Here is a 7,663-nt window from a genome sequence, read left to right as displayed (position 1 = left end):
TATGCCTAGCATATTTATTTGTTTATTCTACTATTTTTATTATCAGCTCATCAGTAAAAAAAAATAGTTGGAAAAAATCTATGGGTAATGTACAAGTCTCTGGAATTTGTTGTCCGACCACTCTATTCCCAGGAGTAAATAAAATCCTGTCTGGGCAGTTTTTTCAATTCATTTAATTTCTGATAATATGCTTCTATATCTTCAGAAACAGTTTTAATGTCACCATCAACTTTCTGGATTTTTTAAATAATTTCATTAATAGTTCCATTCATTGATTTTTTTTGTTCAGCCATCTCTTGTGCGTAATTTTTAATCATTCTCAATTTAATTTCAACTCCGTCTTTTTCATAGTATTTATTTCTCAAAGTTTTAATTTCTTTGTTTACATCCCGCAATTCTTTTTCTTTGCAACATCCCGCAATTATTTTTCAACTTTGATTTTTATTTCAACTAAATTTCTATCGTCCCATCGTCTAGCTTTCCTCATAAGATCAGATTCACCACATGACATTAATCCTGATTTAAAGTACATAGTGCATTCGAGTGCAACAGCATTTTGATTATAGTCTGATGATGCTTTATATGCGTGATCGGGTGTTATGCAAACCAAGGTATTTTCAATAACATGACAAACTGCTTTATAAATAGTATTTTCATATTGCAGTACATCGAGTAACAATCTTATATTCTTTCCTTCTTCTCTATTTCTAAGGTCTTCAATAATAGGTTTAGTTAGAGTTACTTCAATAATAGAGTCAAGCGGCAAAAATGTTTCAAGATCTAGTTTTTCCATTTTCAAGGTTGATATGCAACTTTGAGCGGTAGAATTTGTATCTACGACTATTGAAAACAAATATTCTCTTACAACTTTGGTTGCGGCAATATTAAATCTTGCATGTATCGGCTGGCAAAGATCCAAAAATCGACCATTTATGTAAATCCTTAAGTCTCGTTAAAACACTCTGCCTTCGATTTTCTTCAAAATAATCTTCACTGCATCGAGCTTCTTGCAGTCTGCACTTATTTTCTTCAATTTCATTTAATAAGATATTTTGACGTTCTTGCAGCCTTACGATTTGTTCACTTCTTTGTTGTATTTCGGTTAATTCTAAATTCATCGATTGTATTTTCTTTATATTTTTCAGAATCCATTTTTACTATTTCAGCTTCAAACGCCACTTTTCGATTTTGTAAGATTTGCTTTTCTATCATCAATCTGTTTAAGTGATCTTCCCTGTGTTTGATTGCACGATCAATATTGATTTGCTCGCATGTTAGCAATGCTGTTTTCTTATCGCTTTCATTTTTGATATTATAATAATCTTGAAGCTGAGATTCCTCCAGACTAATAATAGTAGTTAGGTGGATAATTCAGAATCTGTGATTTCTGACAGAAATAGGTTATAATTTCTCTCGACATCTTGGATTGAATTTTCATACCCGTTCTTCTCCTCGACAGCTTTTGCCAGTTTTTTTTTCTTTGATCTCTTTGTTTAGCGATATCAGCATACGTTTTCAAGTTTTTTTGTTCTATTTCACATAATTCTCTGTTAATCTGTTTCAATTCTCTGCGCAGAGTATCAGTACTTTCAAAAATGTTCTGCTTCGTACTTTCAATTGCGTCCACAAGTACTAAATGCTCTGTTAATTTGCATTCTAATTTGGCAATGCTTTCCTTCAAAACATACAATTCATAGACTTTTTATGTAGTTTGTCTATATTCAATTTCTTTCTGCAGCACAGTAAATTTGACAGCCTTCTTTTTTAGCGCATTGCAGTTCCGTATTTCACGTAAAATTTTATTCTGGTCTTTATTAATAGATGCTATCTCCATATATTTATTTATAAAATTAATAAATTAATCAATGTAAAAGTAAATTAATTTCCAAAAAAATGAAAAAAAAAAAATTAAATGTTGTGAGTGTAGTTTGCGACGGCGGCATCCAAGCGCAACGGTAAAATGAATATGCCGCCGGAGTGGCGACATCCGATTCGAAAGGGTTATAACTAGTGAAACTAGAACCCTCAAAGAAAATCTGCAATTTGATGAAAAATTTAAAAATTAGATCTGTTTGCTTACTCTTAAACTTATTGAGAAAGATGACAAAACAAGGTTAACCCTTTCCACTCGCAAATTGCGAAATTTATATGTATTTTGTCGCGGAACGGCGGCATCCGAGTGGAAAGGGTTAATAATTCACTGATAATCGTATTTTTTATTTGATTGATTTGATTATTGTATCAATATGATAAAACACATGAAAAAAAAATCATTTCAAATCTTTTCCTTTTTAATTTCATGTTCTGCATATTGTAACAAAATATATGAAAACTTGTTCATTTTTATGCAAATGTGCATCCGCAAAATTAAACACTCTGAAGATGATACTAGCCATAATCCACATACAACTAATATAATATAATATTTCAGCATTTAGTATTATATGAGATATAAACAATATAAACTCAAAAATAACTAGTTGAAAGTGGCATTTTGCCTTAATGCAAGTTGCAAAAACTTCGCGATTGTGATGATTGACTTGAACCGAAATTGAGATTTAGATATTTAGATAAACTGTTTATTTCGAAAATCAAGTTTTTGCTTCCAATTAAATTTTAAAAATGCAATTTCCAATTGAATTTTCTCAAACACTTTTAAATTATCTGTAATTATATTAATTATATTAACACAGGCACGTGCTTGTATGTCCTAAAATTGACAAATTTTGACTATGATATTTTTTCAAACGTTGATGAATTTTTAATATTAATCTACTTATCGTAGGGCCGTATTATTTCAATATGTTCTATAAGACTGTTATTTATCGTGGAAAAAAAATTCATAAAAATCGGAATAATTTGTTTTTCGACAGTAAATTACATAAAATCGGCTCGGTTGATCTTTACCTAAAACTTCAGTATCATTCCCAACCAATATCTTTCGAACAATTTTTTATTTTTTTAAAGTGAACAAAAAAATTTTCACTTTTCTGCTATTCACAAAGAAACGGCTTGCCCGACTGTCGCGCAAAACATAAGCTTCTCTTTCGGGAAGGTAAAAACTAAATAAATAAAATAAAACAAAAAATTTTAAAGTACATAAATCTGAAAATTTTATCTATTATATCTGGGAATCTAGAATAGAGACAGCTGTTCGACGATCTTAAATTTAGCATGAATTTTCATTTAGCTATTACGACCATTCCAGAATTTCCAGGCTTGGCCAGTATTAAATTCTACAAATATCTGTGAGCAATCCATCGACGATCGAATATATAACAACATATTATGTGAGGAAAAGCACATTTTCCGACCGTTCTCAAACCGAGAAGCCGGAGCGACTACCATCACAAGACAACTGGTTTCTTTGGTCAGCACTTCAAAAACTCAAGATACGATGAACGATGATAAAGGTAGTTAGTTAATGTTAGTTTATAATTTTTTACGAAATTTAACGCTTCAATTTACTGAATCCATCACGTTGTATTATTGTTTTTAGTAGGGTTTTCGCAACAAGACAAAAAAGGACAGATTCTTAATTTCACAAACATATACCATAAATTTACCCTTTCGCTCCTAGAGTTTTTTTGCAGGAGTGACCATACTGTACGAGGCAGTATTCGGTACACAAAATTTTTCAATAATTATCTTCTAAAAATTACACATCCATAAATCTAAAAACCACAATAACTCAGAGTCTTGAAGCAAAATCTATTAAAGTTTATGGGCGACTTTCGTTCACAAGTCGTCAAGCAAATGTCTATAGACGACGCTCGTAGCAAAAGAGTTAATTATTCTTCACCAAATTTCCACAAACTTACAAGGAGGTATCAAGTCACGATCTTTATTGAACTTTGACAATATTGTAATTTTTTTCATAAACCTTTATAACTTGCTGAATCTATCATATTAAGGAGAGAGCCTGCTTTAGAGGCTTCAAAAATATTTTTTTTGAAGAATTTTTAGGAAAAGAAATAAATATTTAATTGAAACGAAACTTTCAGGTTTTATTGTTATATTATCAAAATTCTTCTAGATTTTTTTCATCAAACTATATAACATGATATGCCGGGTATAAGCATTTTGCCGATGTGCCACGAGCATGCAGGTGTCATTTGGCGGGAAAGATGCAAGTCACAATTTCCATCCGAAAAGAAAAAATCTATATATTTTCAATAGTATAGATTCTAGTTGAACCTAAAAAATCCAGAAAAAAATGAGAAATTCACCAATTTTTCGCAGCTTGAAAAAAATCATGTTTTTCGATACAAAATTTCACTTTAGATTGTTCAAAAAGTGTGTAATTATAACTTTTTCAAGTTTTTTTTTTAGGTTCAACTAGAATAAAATTTAATCTTGAATACAAAGAATTTTGTCTCGTTTCGATAGGACGTTTAGTTTTTTTTCCTATCTTTACTGCCAATTAGGAAGAATCGAAAAAAATCAAAACCGAAACAATTTGAATTTGCTTCTGAAATTTTAGGGATATACTCTTGGCTAGTCTTAGAAGACATTTTTGCAATAAAAAAATCGATTTTTTAAGCCCCTAAAGCAGGTTTTCCCCTTAAATTTATAATTCTAGTAATAATCAGCCAAAGTAATTTTGCAACATGACAAAAATTGTCTAATTCTTAACTCCACAAACATATACGATAAATTATTTTTTTCCAAATTTCCACCTGTTCTTCAAGGATGTCAATAAAGGTCAGTGACAATATCGACGACCATTATCTCAAAAAGAAGTAAAGTGTGGTATTGTGTAACGATACTATTCTAAAGTAGAGGGCAAAAGATGTGTAACTAGTTATCGCCTTAAACCAGGCGATGCCGCTATCTTGATATAAACGGCCACATTGCCAATTTTTTAACCAAAGTATTTTTGTTCTGGTTTTGAGCACTGTTATAGACCTTATAATATCATAGACCTCTTATTTATAACGTCTATGACCACTGTACGCGAGGATAATATTTATTTGTACGTTGTTTAATTGTTTTGTATAGATGCATTGTAATTTTCAAGTTGAATTAAAAAAAAAAAATTAGGTTTTATTAATCTGTAGAATTACTTACATGTGATTAGGGTAAAATAGTCCACATGAACCTTTGCACTGGCAAGGTGCAAACAATAAGAAAATAGTAAATAAAAAAGTAAAAGAAGTTAATAAATGCAATTTTACAAAAGATGAATTAAATTATTAATCATTCCAACTCTAATGATAGATTCTTTTGAAGAAATTCCATTCGAAGGTTGTATGAAGCGTGAAACAAAAATTGTATTTATATTATTTGTAACAATTGTGTTTAAAAAAACAATAGGTCTGATTATACTAAATTAAACAGAAATATCTAACAAAAACATTGTGATAGCAGTAAGAGTTGATAGAAATTTTAAGTTTAAAAACATATATTTAGGTCATAATTTTTAATCTTGTGGTTCAATCTAAAAGTTAAAATGCGTCGCATTGATTAAATAATTTAGATATTATTATGAAAACTTCTTTAAATTAAAAATAAAAGAATAGACCTTTTGTCGATGTCTTTTCTATCCGGCATATGGGGCGAAAAGAACCAAATGATGAATTTTGGAGAAATATAAAAAAAATTATATTCTGGGAAGAATGATGGAAATTAGTTGAAAATTTTACTGAACATAGTTCGTTAATTGTTTGTGTTATAAGTGCTTTTTGTTATGATATAGTTGGTTTGGGTTTCACTTTAAAAGTCAAAATAGACCTTTGTTAAGGTGACCATACGTCTTGGATATCCACCTTGTGTCCCGGATTTTTCTAAAAACTAGATTTGTTCCGGATTTAGATCTTTTGCCCCGGATTGACTTGTCTCGGGATTTATTTTAAAGGTGTTTAAATATTATGTCAAAATAAAATTTTGACAAAAACATCATAATAAAATTACAACAACCATCAAATATTTAAAAATTATGTGCACAACGAGTATGAAACAATAATGCGTTATGAATGAAAAAATTGCCGAATGAAAAATTCCAACGGCAGGTTAAAATAGCCTCTCACATAAATAAATTCGATCTGTCATTTTCAATTTTACGAAAATTAGCAAAAACTACTATAAAACAAAACGACTGCCTAGCTAATTTGTGAGTGCTAATTTTTCAAAGTTAATTTTATGGGCAAAATTTAACAGAATTTCATACATGGCTTAGAAACAAAAAAAAGATCGAAAATATAAAGATATAAAATTTATAACATTTAATCGAATAATAAAATCTTATTTAAATTCATAAGTTAATACATTCCAAAAAAACGGGATTTTTATAGTTTCCTTAAATAGTATTCGATATTTTAAGTCCAATTTAAGTTATTTAGCAAAAAAGCTGCAGAAAAAAATTGAAACATGCTTCTTAAAATAATTTTAATAGATTTATACATTTCAAGTCCCAATTTGACTTCCTCAGTGAACAAAACGCACAAGTTATTAAGACACAAATATAAATAAAAAACGAAATTAATAAATACGCAATACTTCACTAGTGGAAAAATGATAATAATATATATATTATTTAATAAAAAAATATTAAATAAAAATAATAATTTCGACTATCATTCCACGAAGGATTGTGCCAAAAATTGTTACTTCGATCACGTTGCACTTAATTGTTTTATCATAAACGTTTAAATTTTATACATTCTATATTTTGAACAAATCGATTTGCTGAATAAACTAAATTACATTATTACTTCGAATAATAATCAGCCGATAAATTTTGCAACTGGACAGCAAATGCCTAATCTTAATACCATCATATATCATCAATTAATTATCGTTTTTCTAAATTCCCTAGATCTGCAAGGAGGCATCAAGTCGAGATCTTCACTTCATTTCGATCATGTGGTAGATTCGAAGCCAACTCACAGCGAACTCAAAGTTTCTAGAGATTTTCTGAAAAGACTTTGTCAATTGGGAACCGACGAGATTCAACGAGAATATACGGATGCATTCAATGGATTTATTCAATCAGCAAAATCACTCTCGCATACTGCTTTGTCTCAAGTCCTAGCAAGGCTGACAGCATATGCCCAACTGGAAGGTATGTAATATTATATACATAAACACACACACACACACGAACAGATATATATATATATATATATATATATATATATATATATATATATACGAGAATAAATCAAAGGCATCACATTAAATGAAAAGAAAAAGCTTCCTTGAGAATGTTTATTCTTCCATACGTTTCGACAAATGATGTTATGTCATCTATCAGGGTTATTGAACTTTGGAGAATATCACTATTATATGTCAACTTCAAACATAGTTAAAACTAACATGTACCAATGAATTTGTTTGTAATTGCAGATGCAATGAATTGTAGAATCAAACGTTATTTGTGATATCTCCTTATTAAAATCCATAATGACATAAGATTATGTAGAAACGAGTATTACAACCGAGTAGAGACCGAGAGTACGTATTACAAGAGCGTAGCTTAAATGTCCGATGGTAAAAAGATACATCATCATTATCTCAAAACCAAAGTATAATTTTTTGTTAAATATACTAGTGTACGTAGAAGGCAAAGATATAGAACAACCACCATCTTAATTTTTTTTTTAATTCTTTCAACTTGTTATCAGGATATAAATGTTAATGTATCAATATTTATACCAAACTA

The 7,663-nt window shown here is 29.6% G+C and overlaps 1 protein-coding gene across 1 annotated transcript in view; it reads left to right on the top strand.

Annotated features, from left to right (window-relative positions):
• The first annotated feature begins 7,038 nt into the window (after positions 1-7,038).
• LOC113375923 overlaps positions 7,039-7,663 on the top strand; it is a 112,003-nt gene continuing 111,378 nt past the window's right edge. The window contains exon 1 of the mRNA XM_026615862.1: positions 7,039-7,063. The gene's annotated coding sequence lies outside the window, so the exon portion shown is untranslated. The remainder of the gene's footprint in view (positions 7,064-7,663) is intronic.

This window comes from Ctenocephalides felis, unplaced genomic scaffold (assembly GCF_003426905.1).
Source record: "Ctenocephalides felis isolate EL2017-DRISC unplaced genomic scaffold, ASM342690v1 CF-g0.4_SCAFFOLD_01886, whole genome shotgun sequence".
Classification (NCBI taxonomy): Eukaryota; Metazoa; Arthropoda; class Insecta; order Siphonaptera; family Pulicidae; genus Ctenocephalides; species Ctenocephalides felis.
The sequence above is the reverse complement of the archived record's forward strand: the minus strand, read 5'-3'. Positions and strand labels throughout refer to the sequence as shown.